We start from the raw sequence: 12,991 nt of genomic DNA, 5'->3' as shown, positions 1-12,991 counted from the left end.
TTAACAGAGAAGGGAATAATTGCTGAAAGATCTCGTATCTCAATGTCCATCAGCACCAATTTAAACTTTACTTGTAAATCTTTACAAGGCATTTTGCAAAGAATGTTCAAGTGGAAATAAAGCAGGACTGGGCTATCAGTGGACCTGAATTCTAGCTATCAAGCATTGTCAATGATTCATGGTATAATCTTGGGCAAGTCACTTTCCTATCCATAGACTAGAATTATATTATCTTTCCTCCTTCGCAAGGTTTTTGTGAAGATCAAATGTAACAAAATGAACGCTATTGTTCAGTCATTTCATTCATGTCCAACACTTCATGATTCCATGTGGAATTTTCTTGGCAAAGATACTAAAGTGATTTGCCTTTCTGTTTTCCAGTACATTTTATAGAGGAGGAACTGAGGCAAACAAGATTAAGTGACTTGCCCCATGGTTACTTTGCTAGTAAGTGTCTGAGACGAGATTTGAACTCAGGAAGCTGGGTCTTCCTCTCTTCAGGTATGGCATTGTTAAAACACTATATATGTCTTGTCAATAATAGGCATAAGTGTTTAGTCCAGTTAAATTGCTATACAGATGTAGGGGATTATATTATTATTATTGTAGATTCTTTCTAAATAGGCCTTTGAGGACAATGTTTTTCTTTTTCTTTCTTTTTTTTTGATATGGATTTGTGATTTTGCCACGTTTCAATGAATGCTCATTAATAAATTGTCTTTAATTGATGATTTTGAAGAGTGGCCTAGGGACACTGAAAGGTTAAATGACTTGCCTACAGACACACAGCTATGACATGTCTTCCTCTATTGTATATCGTAACCGTTTTATTAAATATTTATTAAATTGAATTGAATGACAATGATGATCATAAAGCTATCCACCACCATGGGAGGTGGATCTCCAGGAACTAGGTTAGTAACTGTTCTTTAAATGGAGTCTAAATGCCAATGGAGAAATAATACTTAAATATCTATTTAACACCAAGAATCCAGTGTATGTCATCTTCTTCCCAACATGTCAAAGCATTTATACCTTCAGTGACAGCATATTGTTCCTAGGAACTCTATTACCTTAAGAGCCAGATCTTAACTTTGTTCTCTCTGTCTCTCTGACTCTCTCTTTGTCTCTCTCTTTCTGTTTCTCTGTTTCTGTGTCCCCCCTCCTACTTTCCCTTCACCTCCATCTATTAGAATTGAAGAAGAACCTGTCAGAGGTTTGAATGGATGGTCAGATGGTCATCTGGATGGGCATCTAGGTGGCACAGTGGATAGAATGCCAGGCCTGGAGTCAGGAAGACTCATGTTCATAAGTTCAAGTATAGCCTCAGGCCTCAGACACTTACTAGCTGTATGACCCTGGACAAGTCACAACTCTATTTGCCTCATCTGTAAAATGAGCTGGAAAAGAAAATGGCAAAACCTCTCTAGTATCTTTGTGAAGAAAACTCCAAATGGGTCACAAAGAGTAGGATATGACTGAACAACAACAGTGACAATCTTTTTTTTTTTAATTGTGTCTCTATCTCACCCAGACTGGACTTGCAGGGACTATCTCATTAGACTCATGAGAGTCTAATCTCATTACTGATCAGCACAAAGTTTTGCCCTGCTACATTTCCAACCTGATCAACCTTCTTTAGGTAGTGGAGTCTACCTAAAGAAGGTTGATCAGGTTGGAAATGTAGCAGGACTGTTCTGGAGCAAATTTGTACAGGCTCCCATGAGACACTCTGGAAATCAGAAAATGCTACAAATCAGGTCTTAATTTGCTATTTCATTGGTTGTCTAAGAATTAAGATAGTGATGAAGAAAATATTAAGGCAAATTAAGCTTAGCTGTATGTCATGAGTTTTCAGAGATCCAGTTGTTAAATATATACCAGCACAGAACTCCTGAAGTCAGGCAATCTTCAGAGCTTCAGGCTTCTCCCCCAGGAATAGGTATTATAGGTATATACCATGAAAGCAGTCCCCAGTGGTCATCTTAGGGATCTCTGTGCAGTTTTTTGTTGTTTTTTCTTAATAAATGTTTGATAGGCCATATAGTTTCCTTATGTCTTTTAGTCCATTCTTACAAAAATAAAATACTTTCTGCAGAAACATCAAAAAAAAAAAACCAGCAGAAATTGGAACTATTGTATGGTGCATAATACTTTGAGGATTACTAATACTGAGCCTCAAAGAAGGGAGACTAGATCAACTATCAATATTAAAAGCATTCATTAGAACCTTTAAAACATAACTATAAATAACAAAGAGTAGCAGACGATCTTACAGACTTGTGAAGTCAGGCATCGGTGCTTCAGTCTGCCCTGGAACAACTCACAGAAACAAATACAGTGACATTTAATTCATCTAAGTAAAACCAGAACCAAGTAAAAACCAGTGGGGAGTGGGGTAAAAGCAAAGAGTAGAGAGGGAGTGGGCAAGATTTGACCAGTGGAGGACTATGGAAGAAACCATGAAAACATATGTTAACATATCAGGGAGATAGAAAGCAGGGTTAGGATTAAACAGGGCCCAAAACACTTCCTTGCCTTTCCACCATGTCTTCCATTCCAACAAAATTTTATCTTCAATTGCTAAAGCCTGTTTTTGCTTTCTCTTCTGGCTTGAAACCCCTGTGAATATTTAGAGGGATATTTTCTCAATCCTATTTTTTTACAATAACATTGGAAAGGGGGGAAAAATAACTTTGTACTTATGGAATTTTTTTCCCTTTTAAATATCCACACTGCTATCATTATCGCCCCTTTTCTCTCTTCTAAACCTTAATTATCTTTCTGTATTTTTGGTGTGATTAAAAAAAAAGGGAAAAAAACCCTGAAACTATGTGCCATTAGGAAGCAATTACAAAACTCAACAGAGTATATATTTGAAGTGACCACATTCTGAAATAATATAATGAGTTCTGAGGGTACACACTTAGATTTTTAAGATTCATGTCAAAAGTCACCTAAATCATTGGATTGCTTCATGTTACGTACGCTCTCTGTTCTGCTGGTGAATCATATTGCTGAGAAGAGCTTCATCATAACCAAGCCCAGCCATGAGATGAATTCAGGCAGGAAGGTGATTTCTAAACCCTCCAAGACAGTAGTTGTCTAGTATTATTTTTGTTTCTTAAAAGCTTCACAGTCAGTGCTTCCACAACCTTGCTCTAGAACTCATTTCTGTTATTTTTCCCAAGTGCTAGTCAAAAATGGCAGGTTTAAGTCCACCTGATCAGGTTGACTTGGTAGTTGAGTTTGTCATCTAAAAAACTAGGTAGAAATGACTAAAGGTCAGAAGCCCTTTTGTATTTCGTGTTTTGGGTACTTTTCATCTCCCCCTCCCCCACTAAAGGTGTTCAATTTTGCTGTCTGCAAAAAGAAATTGGGGAAGATTCATGAGTAAATCAACCACAAGGGAAAGATTTCAAATGCATGACACAAACACCTTACAATTGTCAGAGTATCTCTGATAGGCCTTTAATATGCCCAACATTTGCTTGCTTCCTTGTTTATTTGTGTGTTTGGGATATTCTCTTTACCTAACCTTATTGTTCATTTAAAAATAAAAACAAAAAAAAAGCAAAAAACTAATTTGGGCAGAGCATACAAACTCGTTACTCAAAATGCTATTTTGATTTGTTCTTATTTCTGGAGGGAGATTTATTCTAATGAAGAGTACTTAGGGCAGGACTGCTCCAGGGCCCGAGAGCAACAATTTTCCTTAGGCTCACACTCTTTTAGATGTTTAAGTGATTCACTTTTAGTCAACAGCAAAGTGGAGAATTCAACTTGAAAATAAAGCAGCTGGTATTTTACATAGCTGTCTTTCTTTCTGGGGTTCCTTTGGGCTGTGGGTGAATAAATGGGCCCTAAATAAAAGAGATACAAAAGAACTTCAGATTACCACTGGAAACTGTATCTCAAGACAATGCTTCAGAGTAACACATTTCCTATGGTGTTCATTTGTACTTCTAATGACTTCTCATTTCTTACAAGCTAGAGCTTTGAAAGCCCTTCTGCTTCAAACAGATAATAGAGGACTTGGTGGTTGACATTAGTCGTTGTATATAATTGACACCTCTCCTGGCTTTCAATAAAATCCACTTCTTTTCTACTATCAGGTAAGCTTTTGTTTCTACTGTAGAGCTTCAGAAGACTGAATTATTCTGTCAGAAGCTCAGTGCTTTAAGTTTCCTAATTGATGAGTACCAGTATTGGAAATGCAAATTAGGTAGACTTCTTTTTAAACTTTGGCTATAAATAATGCAAATAGAAGTGCTGTTTTTTAAAGCTGGGAATAAAGACTCTTATCACCCACCCAAGGAGAGCTTTCTTTTTTGCTGTAATACAAGAATGCAAATCAAAACAACTTTACAATACCACTTTATGCTGATAAAATTGACAAAGCTCACCAAAACTCTTTGCTGGCTGGGCTGCAAATAAACAATTGTTTGGGGGAGGTGGGGATGGGCGAGGAGTACACATAGATTGGTGAAAACTTTGGGAAGTGATCCATCAGTATACAGTCACAAAACCATTTCATATACCCTTTGGCCCAGCAGTTTCATTGCCAGGACAATATCTAAAAGTTACTATTAAAATAATTTTTTTAAAAAGAAAAAAAACCAGCACTTATCAATTCTAAAATGTTCTTGTCTCTTTTATTTATAATAGGGGCAATCAAGAATGACTGAGTGGCTGAATAAACTGATGGTGTATTGATATAATGGAAGACTATTGTATTACAAAAATGACAAATACGAAGAAGACAAAGAGATATGGAAAGACATCAATGAAAAGACACAAAATGAGGGACATAGAGGACAACATACACGTGAACTATAACCATATTTAAAATAAAACTGAAGGAACATTTAAAAATAATTTCTTCTTTCCTTGTCACACCTAGTACTCTATGGTGAATGGTAGAAAAACCTTTGGATTTGAAGTAATAGGACCCAACAGAGATTGCATGAGGGCAAGGTCTTCTTTTTGTACCTCAGTTTTTTCATCTCTAAAATGAAGGGGGCTAGACTAAATAACTTCTGAGGTCATTTCTAGATGACCCCATGATCCAGTGTAGTAGATACATGTGGGTAGTTTCCTACTTTCCCTGTCCATCTGGAGCATGCATCCACGGCAAAGATGAAGAAATTCTTGGAAATTCTCAAAGACAAACATAGTCTACTCCTGAAAATAGCCTTTGTGTCTTCTTTCCTCACCAGGTCTTCTAGACCTCCTTCTAAGTGTGGTGCCTAGCACATAGTAAGCACTTAATAAATGCTTGTTGCCTGCCTTCTTCTTGGGAATATGCATAATGTAGGGTATTTGGGGAAATATATGACCCTATCTAACCAGGTCCATTGAATTCACTCTCTCTTTCTGTTTCTCTGTCTCTGTCTCTGTGTCTCTGCTCTCTCTCTCTCTCTCTCTCTCTCTCTCTCTCTCTCTCTCTCTCTCTCTCTCTCTCTCTCCCCCTTTCTCAATATTCCTTCCTAGTCAATAGTCAATTTGACAGCAATAATCATAGCCGTGAATTGCTATGACAGTGACTGAGATTGGTGGCCACTGTTTAGGAAATTGTGAAATATACAGTTTGCTTTTGAGGCCTTCAGTTTCCTTTTTTGGAACATTGTTTTTCCTTTTTGTGGCATGTTTTTTTCCCATCTCTCCAAAACCCAGTTTTCTTTGCTTTTTCCCCTTCCTTTCCCTTTTACAAATGTCTGTTCAAAGCATTAGACATCAAATTAATTCACACTTAAATACAAATAACTAATGAAGCAAATGTGTCACTCTTTAAGGATATTAACAACTATAATAATAGTGAACTGAGGTCTTACTTGGATGAAGGCAAAAGAATGTGATTTGAACTGTACAAGTTTAGGTACCAGGGAGCAGTGAGCCAGCCAGCTGGTAGGATTTTCTGTATATGTGGGGGGTGGGGTGGCAGGGAGTTGGGGATGGGGGGAGATTAACTTCCTTCCATTCCTAAATCTCTTAAACAGCCACTTGTTTTGCATACTTATCAGGTCTAAGCAAGAACACCTGCATAAATAAACGGCTACTTACAGTTAATAGAAGCTCAAAGCCACCTAAACTATGATTACAGCATAGAAAAATAGCAGAAGGAAGAATTCATAGCAGCAGCAAATGCAGTCAGCATGAGTAAATTAGGTGAGAGTCTCATGAAGGAGCTTCTGGGAAAATTTGCATTTCTACTAGTGAGTTTGCCTGGACACATGCTAGCTCTCCAGCTTTAGTGTCTTTGAAAACCATTTGGAAAGGAACCAGTACCATAACAACACTAGGGGGAAAAACAATTGAGGGCCAATGATGTCACAGGGCATCCTGAGGAAAGAAGAAAGGATAACACTTCAGGTCACACAGATCTGAAAAAAAAAATATGGCAATTAATCATCCATGTGAGCTGAAGCTTGACAGCTATAGCAGAATTAGGATCAAACATGAAGGCTGAATGAGAAAAGAAGCAAAGAAAGCATAGACATCTTACTTTTAAACACTTCAAGGAAGGAGTGTCTTTTTGAAAAGGCAGGATTCAGATTTGTTAGCTAGAGACTCAGAACTCCAGTCCTTCTACTTCTCTTCACTGCCCCCCCTCCCTTGTTTAGGAAACATCTTGCAAAATGCTAACCCCATTTGTACCAAAGAAGGCTGAGGGATATTTGTATTTCTCTTCTCAAAGGGACTGTTACCCTTATAGACAGGACTTGATCATCTCAAAACTTAAACAGTAGTTTGAGGTGGGGGTTGGGGGCAGGCTGGCATAGAGAAGAAGGAAGAACAAAACAAAAAGGACTTTATTACAGTGGAATCCTAGCATCAATAATGAAGGGGAAACTCATGCCATAGGCAGATGACTAAGGAGGATCTGTTTTTTAGATTAAACTGAAGATGAAAAGTAAACTGGGGCTGGGAGAGGAAGGAAAGAATTTCCATCTTTCCTTTGAGATGTCCAGATGAAAAGGGCCCTACAAGTTTAAAGAATGGAATGTTATTATTAATTATCATTATTATCACACCCTAGGATCTTCTGGGGGAAAAGGTACTTTTGTTCTATGAAGGTATCTCACTGATAATATCATATACATAGTAGTCCTCTCAATAACCCTTAAATTTGACTAGAAGACCTAGCAAAAAGATATGGGAAGCAAGGTAGAACAAATGATTGAAATGTCATGGAATTCACTTATCAAAGTGATCAGTGAGGTGTGGGACAATTCTGTTAAGGTGTTGTTTATATTAATCAATCAATAATCATTTATTAAGTACCTACTATGTGCTAGGAAGTAGCTATACTACTATATAAGTAGTATATACTACATAGTATATACTATGCTATATACTGTATATATACTATACTATACTATACTATACTATACTATACTGTACTATACTATGCTATACTATGCTATACTATGCTGTACTATACTATATCGCATATATACTGGATGGGCTACAAGACAAAAATAAACAATTCCTGTTCTCTAGAGGAATGCATTGTGTTAAGGAAAACATTGCATATGTATATAAATAAAACAAAATATATGCAAATTAAATATAAAGTGATTTTGAATGGGAGTTGCTAGAAGGGTGGATAAGAAAATATCTCATATAGAAAATGGTGCTTGAGATCAGCTTTGAAAGGAGGTAGTGATTCCAACAGGCAGAGGTGAGGAGGGAGGGCACTGTAAACAGGGACAGACTCAAGGTGGAATGATGGGTTCATGGAAAGCAAAGAAGGATAGTTTGGTTTTACTGTAGAGTACTGCACATGAAGGGGAGTAATCAATCTTCAAATTTAGGTTGTTTGGCTTTAAATGCCAAATAAAGGAATTTGTCTCTAATCCTAGGGGTAATAATTGGTCATTGAAGGTTTCTGAGCAGGGGAATGCTGCATAGTCACATCTGTTTTAGGTCTATCACTTTGTCAACTTTGGCAGCTATCACTTTGGAGAGTGGATTAGAGAGGCATGGATGACTGAATGAAAATAGAAGGCTATTCCAACATTGTAGATAAGGGAGACACTGCACTGGGATGGTGGCCTTGTGAGTAAGGAGAGATAGAAGTGAGAGATGTAGCTGAGAAACATAAGTACTAGCAACTTACTGGAAGGAGGGAGGGAAAGTGAAGAGTTCAGTGTGACCCCCAAGGTTTCAAACACTGTGATTAGATGCCTAGTGGTACCCTCTACCAGGAAAGAAGGTGGGCTAAAGTAGGTGAGGACGAAGGTGTATTAAATATCTTGCCAAATGCTAATTGCTAGTCCTCCTAGAAGGCTGATAGAGGTGAGCATTAGGACAAGGGAGAATACCAGACAGACTTAAAAGCCAATTTCCCAAGAGCCCAGACAGACAGTTTTCCATGTCTGTTCTCAGGGAGAATCACCAGGGATTGTTAGTTTATACACAGATGTTAGAAATATGAACCTCGAGGGACTTGTTGTAGTGACCCACCTATGCATCTGTTCTGCTGGTTTTCTTTTTTAAGGGGATTACACTATTTTTCTGTTCAAAGTTTTAATGTGTCTATCCTGTTGGAGGAGAAGGTATAAAAATTCCCTGGGAAATAAGTCAGAAAGGAAAAGAGTCTAAGTGGATAGGAGTCTTAGAAAAGATTCTATGTGGATAGGGAATAAACAGAAAAATCAAGAGGACTATTAATGCAGAGTAGAGAAAGACAGGTAATATCATGCATTTAGAGTTCTACAACACGTCAAGTTCCTATAGTGAAGGGAAATTCTGAGTACTCTGCAAAACTGCTATTCCATGTTCCATGTAATACTAGTAAGGAGAATTGATTCTTAGGCAATAGCAAATAGGAGGCCTGTTGTTGTTCAGTTGTTTCAACTGTGCCCAATTCTTAGCCACCCCACTTGAGATTTTCTTGGCAAAGATAATGGAGTAGCTTGCCATTTCCTTCTCCAGTTCATTTTACAGATGAGGAAAGTAAAGCAAACAAGGTTAAATGACGTGTCCAGGGTCATATAGCTAGTAAGTATCAGAGGCCAGATTTGAACTCAGGAAGAGTCTTCCTGTCTTCAGGTCCAACATTCTATTTACTGAGCCATATAGCTGCCCAAATTTAATGCGACCTTTAATTTTAATGAATTTAATAAAATTTATTAATGAGTCCTATTACCATATTCAATAAAAAGAAACTTGTTACAGTTATTGATAATTTTTTTATTGGCTTCTTAATCTTTTTTGTGTCATAAAACCCTTTGGTAGTCTAGTAAGGCCTATGGACCTGTTCTCAGAGTAATGTTTTTAAGTATATAAAATAAAATACGTAGGATTACAAAGAAAAACAAGGGTTAGTGAAAAAAAAATTTCTCCCCCCATCCAAGTTTATAGACCTGTTGATATATGTATGTGTGTGTGTGTGTGTATATATATATATATGTATATGTGTATATATATATGTAGATATATATAAATATGTATATATGTATGTATGTAGATATATATCTATACATACATACATACATACATACATATTTACACACACATACACACATACAGATCCTTTGGGAGTCCATGGACCTTCATGGTTAAGAATGCCTCTCTGTTGACTATCAGTTTGATATAAAACTGCACTGTCAATTTGAGAAGCATGCTGTCTTTCTATGGCATGTAACCAAGATGTATAAAACATATAGACACTACCAACTTTTGCTAATTCACATGGGAATGAATTCTGTGCTCAGTATAGTTTGATGATGATAATAATAATAATAATAATAATAATAATGATTCCTGGCATCAATTCTAATATATGTGCTTGAGTGCATGTGTGTGTGTGTGTGTATACACGTGCAGAGAGAGAGAGAAAAAGAGAGAGAAAGAGAGATTGGAAAAATACTAGAACAGCTAATTCTCCTGGTAATCCTGAGTCAAGTTATCATGATCCTGGCTGCCTCTTTTGTCTTGTGCTTCTTTGTCTGAGCATTGGTGACCAAAGATGGATTCTGAGAGGTAACTTTGTGAGTTCAAGAGGTCAGGAACTCTTGGGTCCCTCAGTCTAATGGGAGGTCACTATGGGAGGTATTTCCTAAGCTACTATAGCACTTCCTGAAAAAGAAGAACACTGACAGGAAAAGGAACCCAACCCTGGCCTTGCTTTTCAGAAGACATTAACCTTGAGAAAGACAGTGCAGTGAAAGGGGAAGGTGAAAAACTTCTTTAACCATCCCACAAAATGTGTCATGTTCTAAGTATCAACCTCTTGGGAGAGGATAATAGCAGTTATAAGCTATTGTATCATGTTTATGTCTTTGTCAATTCATACTTGTGAGTCTTCTGTGTTTTATGAACTCCTTCTGTGGGGAGGAAATAAATAGCTGACCTATACCTGATCTATTTTTTTCTATTTAATGCCTTTCTACTCTCCATTTTGCAGTGACTCCAGACATGCACTAACCTTCAGCTTTAAGTGATTCTCCCAGCATTGCTAGACTTGGACTGTGAAGAGCCAAAGAGCTCAGGGAAAAGAGCCTGACCTCTCTCTTTACATTCAGGCTATCTTAGTAATAAACATGATCTGTAAATATGATCAAGGACGTTTTTAGAGAGAAAGAGCAAAAACACACCAATCCCACCCTGGCTCAGCAGTGATTCTGTGTCATTGTCAAAAAAAAAGAGATACATTTGATCTGATGACTACTTTTAGTAATGTGATAGATTCCAGAGGAATGGAAGCAGATAGGAGTCCCACACATTGGGAAGGACAAAAAGGATGATTCTGGAACTTATAGACCCCATAAGACTAATGTTGATCTTGAAAAAAATTCAGAAAGAAATGATTAAGCATATTGCTTATGATCACTTAATAAACAATGCCCTAATAAGTAGAAGCCAGCAGAAGTTCACTAAGAAAAAAAAAATCACGCCAAACTAATCTTCTTTCCATTTGTGTTATTATTAGATTGTTAATCCAGGATTCTATAGACATAGTTTACCTTAATTACAGAAAAAATGTATTTGATTCCCAAGATATTCTTGTGGAAACAATGGTGAAATATGAGTTTAAACAGTAGTACAATTAGGTGAATACAATTTTCACTGAACGACTTTTCCCATTGTCAGTCTGAGGAAAGGTTTCTAGTAACATCTGTCAGGGCTCTGATCATAGCTGCTTCATCCTGTTTTTCATTTGTATCAATTACTTGGATAAAGACAGAGAAGGCCAATATTAAATTTGCAGATAACACAAAGGTAGGGGAATAACTAATTAAATACATGTCAAAACCAAGATTAAGAATTTTCAACAGGTTGCAATACCACTAAAATAAAGAAGATGAAATATAACAAAGTATAAAATTCTGCCTTTAAATTAAAGGAATAAAGTCAAGTGCATTAGTAGAGAATGGGGAGATCTAACAGTAACAGTTTATGTGAAACAGATGTAAAGATTTTTCTGTTGACCACTAATTGAAGCAGCAGTGTGAGGCAGCTGCTGAAAAAGCTAATGAAATCAGAGGCCTGTTGTATTCTGTGAACACAACTGAAGTATTATACTTCATTCTGGATACCACATTTTAAAAGGATACTCTAGAAAACATCCAGAGAAGATTAACCAGGATGGTTAGGGATTTGGAAACACTATCATATGAGGGATAGTTAAACAAACTGATAATCTTTAGCTTGGAACTGGATAAGAAATCATGTTACTAGAATTTTCAAAATGCCTGTATAGTGGGAGGTTGTTGCAAAGTGTGATATCTCTAAAGTCTTTTCCAATCCTAAAAGGCATTGATTTTATCCTGAATTTGTATTTACTTTCATTTAAAATCTAATTAGATTTAGTACATGAGATTAGCAACATATGGATGTAATCACTTATCAGTTTATCAGAATAACATAGCTACAAGCACATATAAGATTTTGATCTCTCTTGATTATAGGTGAATGTAGAATCATGAAATTTCATAACCATGATAATACACAAATATTTGAAGGCTTTTCATATGAGACAGATGATTTTAAATATGAAAGGGATCTTTGGCATTATCTAGTCCCATCTTTTACTTTTAGAGACGAGGAAATACTAAATCAGAATTTAAACAGTCCTGTACACCTTTCAATACATTATGATAAACTTATGATAAAAAGTGACACGAATTATCTTTTGATACTTTTGGTGATAAATAGAACTGACCTCCTTAGTCTACTACAAAGCATGGCCAGGTTATGTAGTAGAAAGAAAAATTGGTTGGAAGTCAGGAAATTTAGGGGTTTTCTAATGCTACTAATTCATTATGTATATGACCTAGGTTAAGCACTTTTTCTCTGAGCCAGTGTCCCCTTCTATAAAATGAGGCTCAGTGTCTGCCTCCTACCTACCTAGCAGGAATTCTATAAAGATTAAAAAAATAAAAAATAAAAAAAGATGTGGAAATGCTTTGGAGCATCAGAGTTTAAACATAAAGTTAGATCATCATTACCCTCCTCCTTATTCTGTTTCATCCCTCTTAGTGCTGCAGATAGAATTTTCTTTCTGTTTCATCCCTCTTAGTGCTGCAGATAGAATTTTCTTTCTGTATTCCCTAAAGAGGGAGGAAAGGACATTTTGGAAAGGACAATGGACTTTGAATCAGAAAATCTGGGTTCAAGCTGTAGTTTCACTATTTATTTACTTGTGTTACCTAGAATGAATTACTTAACCTCACTAAGCCCTAGTCTCTTCATCTAGAGATAGAAATCATTGTGTTACCTATTTCAAATGGCTATTGTAAGGATCAAATAGAATCATCTGTAAACACCTTGCAATTTGACAGCATTATATCCATATAAGCTACTAATGTTTGCCTCCTGTGTGATAGCTTACCAGCAACTGCTATGTCCCCTATTATGGGGATCATATTTTCCTCGGAAAAGTCACATAACATAATTAGAAAACATGAAAAGTGAAAGGAAGAATACCAAACAGATCTAAGGCACAAAAGCTGTTTTCCTGGATCATACTTCAGAATATGAA

The 12,991-nt window shown here is 36.6% G+C and overlaps 1 protein-coding gene across 2 annotated transcripts in view; it reads right to left on the bottom strand.

Annotated features, from left to right (window-relative positions):
* Nucleotides 1-12,991, bottom strand: part of KCNJ16 (potassium inwardly rectifying channel subfamily J member 16) — a 77,041-nt gene that overhangs the window by 23,291 nt on the left and 40,759 nt on the right. The gene's annotated exons all lie outside the window — the stretch shown is intronic.

This window comes from Phascolarctos cinereus, unplaced genomic scaffold, assembly GCF_003287225.1.
Source record: "Phascolarctos cinereus isolate Bilbo 61053 unplaced genomic scaffold, phaCin_HiC Scaffold_5;HRSCAF=322, whole genome shotgun sequence".
Classification (NCBI taxonomy): domain Eukaryota; kingdom Metazoa; phylum Chordata; class Mammalia; order Diprotodontia; family Phascolarctidae; genus Phascolarctos; species Phascolarctos cinereus.
Note: the sequence above shows the minus strand (reverse complement) of the source record. Positions and strands in the feature narration are given on the sequence as shown.